Genomic DNA, 9,544 nt, shown 5'->3' with positions numbered 1-9,544 from the left:
CCTTTGAAGAACCTAAACCTAACAATAAGACTACTCAGACATATTCATAAGAAACATTATGATGGTCTGAATAATACTTAAATAAAATAAAGATGAAAAGCAAACAAGTAGAGTAAGAAACAAAAGGAGTTCAAGATCTTCTCTAGTATGAAGTTCAAATCTCTCTCTCCAATCATAAGCTCTCTTCTCTAAGTGTAGAGATGTCTGCCTCCATATTTATCTCTCTCTAAAAGTCTATGTCTAGGTAAAACATAAAAAACCCTAATAAATAGCCTAACAGGCGGCAAGAAACTTATGGTGCAAATCTTGGAACTTCTGGGTTAAAACTCGTAATTTCCTTAAATCATCATTAAACTTCGCGTATGTCTCACCGTCTATTGACGTTGGTAGTGATCCTTCGATCAATGTTTTCTTCAATAATCGACCCCGTCTTCATGGTTTCAGCAATGCCTTCATAAAAGCTTCAAAATGCCCCCAAAATCACCATTTTACTCCAATGGATACCTGAACCTGTAATTATTTAAAAAGACTCCAAAATGCATATAAAAGATTCTAAAAACATATATAAATCATGGATAAAACTGAAAGTGGATAAAATCCATGGCATATCAGGCGGCGAAGCATGAGTGTGGCCGCCCGTTGACGGCGAGGGAGGAGCGTGGCCGCCCGTTGGCGGCGAGGGAGGAGTGTGGCCCCCTTGGCGATGAAGGAGGAGCGTGGCCGCCCGTTGGTGGTGAAGGAGGACCGTCTGGTCGCTTGATTGAATCGAGGTGCGGAGTCGGCGACCAAGCTGGCGACGAGGCAGAGTTGGCGTGGTCGCATGTTGGCGAGATGGACCGGAGACAATGAAACGATGAGAAGTCGGGACACGGCGGTTTCTCGTCTTATCGTGTCAAGAGATCGAGTATACTTTTTGTAAGAACTTGTTAGTTTGATATTTTTTTGAATCACACAAGGTTTTAGTTCTCATATTCCTTTTACTTTAAAGGGAGAAAATGTTTTCCGCGATAGTTTCTAGACATCGATTATGTCGTGACCGATTTGAACCAACACCGATCTCCGGAAGGCTTTCATTTTTGAATTTGGTTGTTTTAGTTCTAATTTCTGTATAATGAAGTGTACGCAACATTATAAATCAGAAAAATAGTTAAGTTCAACATTTTGTAAAAAAATAAAAAAAATTATGGAAAAAAGAAAGAAAACGGCATGCTGACATGACAGTCCCGTCACGCAAATTTGTTCGGTTTACTTGGCATTATGGTACACCGGTCAACATACAAAAAACGGCGATTTCTTGCATTGTTTTATTTGGGACCGGGTGGCGGCAATACGACTGAGACTCCCGCCCACGCCCCCAGAAGCAGAAGAGAAGAGATTTTTGTCTGGTTGATGTTGAATCAAGACAATTGATTGCTTCTGGAGATAATGGAAAACAAGAACCAAGAGGATCTAGATCTGCTTCTGTCCCTTGACGAGGAGGAGAGGGTTCTCGAAACTCCTCCCGGTTCTCCTTCTGCCCCACCCGGTGAGATTCCGATCAATCGATTGCAGAGTAGATCTCATTATTGAAATATCGATCTTTGTGCAGTTATTTGACGGGATGAAGAAGAATCCCCCAAACGTCGTAGAGGTCAGGCGGACTTGTCTGACTTCAGAAGTGTCGTTCAAGATTGCATTGACTATAACCCCAAACTCTAACCAATAAACCTAAATGCGACATTGAAAAGTTCTCTGGCTTGCGCTTAAGGTCAGAAAAGTTAAATCCTTTTCCTATTCGCTCCTTGTCCAAACTTATCTGTTGGTTTCTTTTGTAGGAATCAATTACTTAGCCTGCACAGATTAGTGATCTCTTCTCCGACATTCGTTTCGTTCGATTGCCGACAATCAAGTAAGTCCAAACGTATATGTTGGTTTCTGCACTACCTACTTACTTACTCTTGGACTGATTAATAGGAATTGCTAATGGGTGAAAACTCTCCGGCTGCTGGGCCACAATGGGAGTTGCTAACTGAGAAAGGACACCCAGAACAAGCTCTATAGGCCAGCCTATTGCATTTGGAAAATCTGTTCCTTAAACGACAACAGCACTGTCTCCTTGTTCTTGTTGTGATGCTACAAGAAGAAGAATGAGACTGAAAAGGCAGCATCTGTTTTCGGTCTCTTTAATTCCTCTCTCCGCAAGGACAAAATGGTAAGCATTATTATAGCACATTTGCCTGTGATGTCTTTAACTAAAATGATAATCCATCATTCACCACCACTCCTCCTTTGCCTTTGACTGATGGATTTATTCTCTTTGTGGCAGGGAAGTGACTTCTCATTAAGTGTCAACTCGCTAAAACAAATGGTAAAACTAGGTGTGTCCGCTGATTATGGAGTCTGCACAGCCAAGCGGAAGATGGAACAACTTGTACCTCTGTTGTAAAACAAAGTAAGTTTTACCTTGGCCATGCATAGGACGCTCTATTTGTTTATTAATCTTTGAGTTTTTTCATCTTTTTTCAGACGCCAAGGAGCTTCTGCAAGATTCATAAACTGGACACATCCCTCTCCCTACATTGCCTTCATCTTGTTTTCTGCCGACAGTGCAATGAACCATGTTTTCACTCACCATGTTTCTTTTTTCGCACAGAATGCATCAGACAAATTTGCTACAATGAGAAGTGAACTCAAAGGCGGGTATGTGTTAATGCTACCGAGTTTGGCCATTACCTTGAGTGGGGGATTTGCATGATTCTTGGGAGTTTTAAGTTTTTTTTTTTTTTTAAACTTGTTTCAGAAATTGAGAACGTCTTTCAGAGATCCAAAATCCCAAGGGATTTACACAGTTGAGCCACCAGTAGATAGAAGTGGGAACAAAAAGGCTACTCAGGCTGGTCCGAGTACTATCAGTGGAAGGTCTCCGAAAGGCTCTAAGGTTGGGAAACTCTCATTTAAGTTTTTTGTGCCCAAATCTTAATGGAGTATAGGGGTGGTGCAGATAGAGAAGGACGCCTAACTAACGTTTCCAAGGAATCAAGGTCGAGACGGATAGACAAGACTCTCATGAGGCTTCTTCTTCTTCCTTTGATGATAGGATAAATTCTACTAACGACATCAAAGATGAGGACGGATGGGTAATTAGAGAAAATCGTGACCTTGAACGTTAACAAGAAATCTCGAAGCGCTGTGGAATAAGTCTGGTAGAGAAGAGGTGTCCTACCATCTATTCGGAACGGGGCACTCGCGCTTTACCCGAGTTGATGTATCTCAAGATCAGAAGTTCTTGAGATCCTCAGGAAGAGCATCTAATGCAAAAGGAAACATGCAAAAGAAACAAGAGAAAGAGAGTAGAGAAGCGCACGGCAGTGGCCGGAAGAGGACTCCGGAGGACGCCAGAGAATGACATGCCTGCCAAATGATGTGGGCGCTACGATGGTCGATTGATGAAGAATGAGAATTCTGAGATGCGCAAAGAAGACTTTACCAGTATGCAGGGACATTTAAAATAGGACAGGATAAGTAAGAAAGTTAAAGGATTAACCCATCAGAAAATCCGGAAATGTACCATTGTTAGATTGGAACGGATGGTAGATGGTATTTCTTTCTACCATTCTTTGTTCGAATTTACAACATATATCAAAAAGGGTTGAGAAGAGATTCGATACACATCCAAAAAAATATTAAGAACTGTAGTGACACGGAACAGGGGAGCAAGAATCTGGAATTCCATCGAAGAAGGCAAGAGAATAACAGGTATGTCACAAGATCTCTCAAGAGCAAGTCAGATGAGACGAAAAAAGGAAAAGGGGCTGAAAAATGCCCACCTTGATGGAAATAGAAAATGTCTCGAGACGAAGCTTTCTCATATCCAGGACTTCACAGAAAAGAGACCATCTCGGTGGGGTCTCTCTCTCTCCTCCATCAGCTTTTCTCCTTCTCCCTCAGGGAGCCCTGGGGGGATTTCGGAGTTGGTCTCAAAAGCAAATACATCCCCTTGGCACACCTCTTCTCTCCATTATGCTCATCTGTGCTGGTCGTAATGCTTTACCGCCTCAACGATTTCCTCCAGGACGGGCTTGAGCCAATCTACCTTGATTTTTCACGGACTCGATGTCTTTAACAATCGCTAGCATTTCCACACGCGGAACTCCTTGAGAGATGCTTTAAGGGGCGTCGCTGGAGTTCGAAAGAAAAGGAGGCAAGAATGAGGCAAGCATGTCGAGGTAGAGTATGATCTCGTGGCAAGCGAATGTAGTTGGAAGCAGATGCATGTCACCGTCTTGTCTAGATGTTGCTTAAGAGCTAGAAGAGAGAGCTGCGAGCTTGACTTGTAACTCACACAGAAACAAGAGCTCGGATGAGTGGACTGCACGTCGACTGAGTGGACTGAGATTTCTTCTCTTCAAGAATTAGTATAGTCTGAAGCTTCTGCGAGGATTCATCTTTGTTTGTTGGGATTTTGATGGACGGGCTGCAAAAAGACGACAAGACATTTTTTGTGTGGTGAGTTTTTAAAATTACAACAAACGAAAAGGCATGAGATGAGGGATATACATAAAGTGGGGCTTCCAGATTTTTGTGATCTCATGGTAACGCCAAACAGAGTTATCGTTGTGTTCATCATCCACAAATGAAATTTTATCGTCATCTGAGCTCGCACACTCATCCAATTGATGGGTGGGAGTTTCACCTATCACGGCGACTAACAGGATGAGGTAAGAGGCCAAAAATGTTATTAGCATGTGCAGAAATGTGAAGATGTTGTGTGAAGGGTAGATGGTAAAGAGCAGTACCGTAATGGGTCTAGATTGTGGCCTTTCTTGAGGTGACAAAATGAGTTCTGGTAGAGTAGAACCGATTCATCGTCATTCTCGATGTAAACCGATTCAGCTTTGCTCCAAGATAATTGTAGGCCTGAGATGATGATCTGACCCATCCAGAAGACGTTTGTGAGTTTTTTTTCCTGGATCAGGTGACTTTTCCTTTCTGGACTGCAGTTTTTTGCCTACTATCATTGGCATATGGCCTAGTTTTAGCTCCGGGGCGTTTGAAGAGCTGCACTGTCAAGGGATCTGTGGGATAGGGGTGAGTTTGGGGAATTCTAGGGCTGGGTTCAGGTGTCTTGGACCGCTGTTTCGGAGTCCTTGACAATGGTTCAAAGTAGGATAGGCTGAGGCTGCAGGGAGATGGGTCTGGAACCTTGGCCCCCGGGGATCTGGCCATGAATTCAGGTGACCCTCCATCTCTATGTTGTGCAGTCATCGTCCTATTTTCTGGCGTTTGGGGCCGCCTTGCTGTTGCAGCAGAGTCATGTATGGGTGTCATCGGCCCTAGTATCAGAGGGGGTGTTGGATACACGTTCAGGTGGGGTCCTCGGCCTTGTTTCAAGTAAAGAGGGTCCTCTTGGTGAGCCCACGGCCTAGTGAAAGAGCTGTGTGTTGGGGTGTGTGCGGGGGTCCTAGAGGGGTCCTAAGAGGGTGTTCAGGGCGTCCGAGGCTGAGTTCCAAACGGCTTGGAGAGTACATAGAATCCTCACCTCCACGCTGATCATCCTGGAAGGAAGATAATAAGATATATAATATCAGTGAGGACTCTGGCGGGGGACAAAAAAGAAGAGTGCTTAGCGTTAGCCAAGAAATAACAATTACCCTTCTTGAAAAATAGTATCCCCCTGAGTATCCTGCCAGAGGAAGGCGACATAGGGAGCGAGTCCATATGTTGTTAGGCTCGTTCTGAGTTGGGACGGGACGGGAGGGGGTGACGGAGGGAGGGGAAGGACGGGAAGGGGAGAAGTACTACCATTGGTGTGATCAGTGGAAGGTGAAGTGTCTGATTCAACCTTCTTCTTGGCAAAATAGCTGGCAAGGGGATGCTGCTTCCACGAGCCGGACTAGGACCTGTAGGAGTGTCCCTGCTTGGAGGGGTCTCTTACCAAACCTGACATAAGGTAGAATGTTTCATGAGATATGATTCTTGATGATAGCTTTCTTACCAAGTTATATAAATATAATTATAATAAATCTCATAGGTACAAAGAGTTTCTTTTCCTTCTTGTGGACATTTCCGGAGTTTAATATCTCTAAACAGATTGCAGTACACTCGTGGAAAGGATTGCCTGCGTTGGGGCAACCTTGAAACACTTTTCCAGACACCATTTCCATCTCACAACAGAAAAAACGCTCTCTAAGATCAATCTCTTTGATAAGACAGAACCTGACAATATAACTACACAACAACTGTGTGGTCAGATCTATTGAAAATAGAGACAAAAGAGATACTGTTGGAAGGACAACAAACGGAGGGAGAGTCAAAGGGTGGAGGGGGGGGTTGCAATTTTACAGAAAAATATGATTCTAAAGAGTCAGATTGATTATCCATCTTTATGAGTTGGTTTAATAAATGATAACACAAACATGAGACAATACTAACAGAATCGACTATGATGTTGATCACTTGAAAAATCTCTCCATTAAGGATCCTATGTTTTCCCACCATACAATTTAAATGCTTTTGGTGAAAGATCATATTATTCAATAATCTGCAAAACCAATGGTGTATAAATGCAATGTATTAAAAGTATAGAAATGGGTCAAACACAGAGATGGATAGGAGACCTGTAATTTTTGTGGAGGAGAAAAGATGCCAGTTGAAGAAGAAGTGAATGATTATATCTTGTTATATATATGTAGAGAGAGAGAATGAGAATGATACCTTGAGTGTATTATTATATATTGGAACTACCTCTATGATGAGATTGGTTCCACGTTTTGCAACTTCGCTGACTTGACCGCCACTAAAAAACTATATAAGTTTCAGCAGAGACTTGGTCAATTCGCCATTGATTTTTTATTTATACATTATCCCCTGTATATTAATACCTATAGCATTAAACAACACCATCATATTTTCGTAGTCACGTGTCATCACGAGAATGATTCTTAGAATTGTTAGAAAAATAAGTTGATCTATATAAACATATACTATGTTTTTATAAACTAAACTATCAAAATTAATTAGTAGTGTACAAAAAAATATTTTTTATTCCTTAAATAAAAGCTACGGAAATTACCTAAGATGGTTAACATATATATCACAATTAATGATTATGAATAATACATATTTGATAACAATTTTTCTAAACCTCTCTGTTTTGTTTAATTTTATAATATTAAAGAAATTAAACAATCACATTAAGCATATAATAAAAAAATTTAGATTTTTTCTTATATGTTGTATTTTGAATTTTTTAAAAGGACTATAAATTACTAAAAAAATGGTAAAAGTTCCACATTGAAAATTTTGTGATCAATGGTTTTAACTTTTTTTGTTCAAAACAAGATACAAATGATGATCATATATCGTAGGGGTGGGTGTTCGAATACACGTTCGGATTCGTATCGGGTATTTCAGTATAAAAGTACAGAACTCGTTCGGATATTTTACACTTCGATTCGGGTTCGGTTATTTTATGTTCGGGTTCATATATTTTGGGCCAGATTCAGATATTTAAATTTGAAAGAAAAAATAAATAAATGATTCATTGTTTAAGTTTTTGTTTATTTAAAATATATTTTAACTGGTTTTCTAATTTTTGAAAAATTGTACCAATTTAGTTTTGTTTTGAAATTTTAGATGTAAATTGTTGTTAATGCAAGAAACAAGAGCTTGAATAATATTTTAAGTGAGTAGCAAATAATTTTGTCCATAATTATATGTATATATTATCTAATTTTGAGAATAAGCGTCATTAATATAAATATTTTGAAATAATAATGAGGAGAAGTAAACTAGATATATGGTTAATATTACTTATGTTTGGTTATCTTCGGTTATACATTCGGATTCAGATATTACCGTTGGATTCAATATTACTCGAAACTAGTGAAATAAGTAATTTGTTTGTTGTTCTAGAATTATATGATTTTAGACCGAGCTGGTGAATATATAGTAGATAGAAATTTATATTTTGAGTATGCACTTATATATTCTATAATAGCTGATATATTAGATTTGAACACTAATCTGTTAATATAGTTTCCCGGTGATTTTTTCAAAATTTTGATTCTTAGATATGTATCTGGAGTGGAGTAAAAATTTTTACAGATGTCCATTTTTTTTTTAAAAAACTGACACTTATTTTAATTCACCGAATTCATAAAAGAAGTTAAAAAAAAAAACTTAACTCATATCAATTAAAGCAAAGACGAGAATGAAAACACGATTTTATAGAGGTAAAAAATAAACTCACTTATGGAGGAGTCAAATAGAGAAACAGAAAATCGGAGCAGAAAAACATTATTCTCTTTCATCATTATACAATCGATGTTGTCTATTTGTTTTGGTGATTTGTGTCAATCGCAAAACTTAATTTTCTTTTGTGCATATGAAGTCTTAAAATAATTAAAATGAGATGTTGTTATACGTTAACTCTTCAGCAACGATGATATATTTAAGAGACGAACATGTTGTATCGTCATTTTATAATCGATAAAGATTGGTAGTGTTGCAAAATGTTAAAACTGTTGTGAAACTAAAGAATATAATCTATGTACATAAGGAGCTCTTTATATATAGGGAATTACACCGTCATAGAATAATGGAAAAAGACTAAAAAAAGGAAATACAAAATATGGAAAGAGTACAAATATAATAAGGAAAATGCAAGATGCCGATTCTATCTCTCTCTCTCTCTCTCTCTCTTTATCTCTCTCTCTCTCCTCACGGTTGACTCTCTCTCTAGCATTGGGCCGGTTATGAACCGGGCCGGTTGCCGGTTATGGATATCCACAATATGATTTATAACACTCCCCCTTGGATGCCATAAAACCCATACAGGGATTGTAATACGCTTTAGATGTTGCCTCATTAAAACCTTTACCAGGAAAACCCAGTGGGGACAAAACCCATGGTGAAGGAAAAATAGTACACACTTATTATTCCCCTTGTTCTGAACAACTCGCGGTGGCCTCATGAACAGCCAAGATCTCCGAATTGTTTGAAGATTTGGCCGCGATCGTTCCGCTTCATGGAAACACCGTGATATGGCCGTTCCACCATGTGTGTGAAAAACCTAGTCCTGAGGCTTGATCGAGCATTTGTGTGGATCCGAAAGATAAACCTTCATCAGCAAAATTACTAAACTTTCTTTGTTTTGGTTAGTATAAAATAACAACTAAGGGTTTTTCGTCCTTGCAGGGGGGAACGAAGAACATGTTTAATCTTGTTCCAGTGCCTTTGGGTTGGACAAGAGCTTAATCTAGACAATAGATTCACGGTAAAAACATATATCTGGTGTGTGACTATCCAGATACATCAAAGCTCCTATGACACTGAGATATGGCACTTCGGGACCAAAAACATCTTTATCGTCCATCTTAGGACGGAACGGATCAGTGTCCAGGCCGAGGGACCTCACGACCATGGGGCTAGATAATGGGTGAGACTCGGCCATGTTGAATCTCTTGAGTAATTTTCTATATATGCCATTTGATGCAAAGATTCCATCTCTTATGTACTCAAGCTGTAATCCCAAACAAAACTTTGGTTTTTTTCAAAATCTTTT

The 9,544-nt window shown here is 39.5% G+C and overlaps 2 pseudogenes; one reads left to right on the top strand and one right to left on the bottom strand.

The window, feature by feature from the left end:
* Positions 1–1,378: 1,378 nt before the first annotated feature.
* On the top strand, positions 1,379–2,969 carry LOC125594661 (annotated as a pseudogene).
* Positions 2,970–4,499: 1,530 nt separating this feature from the next.
* On the bottom strand, positions 4,500–6,143 carry LOC125594660 (annotated as a pseudogene).
* Positions 6,144–9,544: the final 3,401 nt, after the last annotated feature.

Source organism: Brassica napus (genome assembly GCF_020379485.1).
Source record: "Brassica napus cultivar Da-Ae chromosome C3 unlocalized genomic scaffold, Da-Ae chrC03_Random_20, whole genome shotgun sequence".
NCBI classification, from domain to species: domain Eukaryota; kingdom Viridiplantae; phylum Streptophyta; class Magnoliopsida; order Brassicales; family Brassicaceae; genus Brassica; species Brassica napus.
This window is presented reverse-complemented; position numbering and strand designations above follow the sequence as displayed.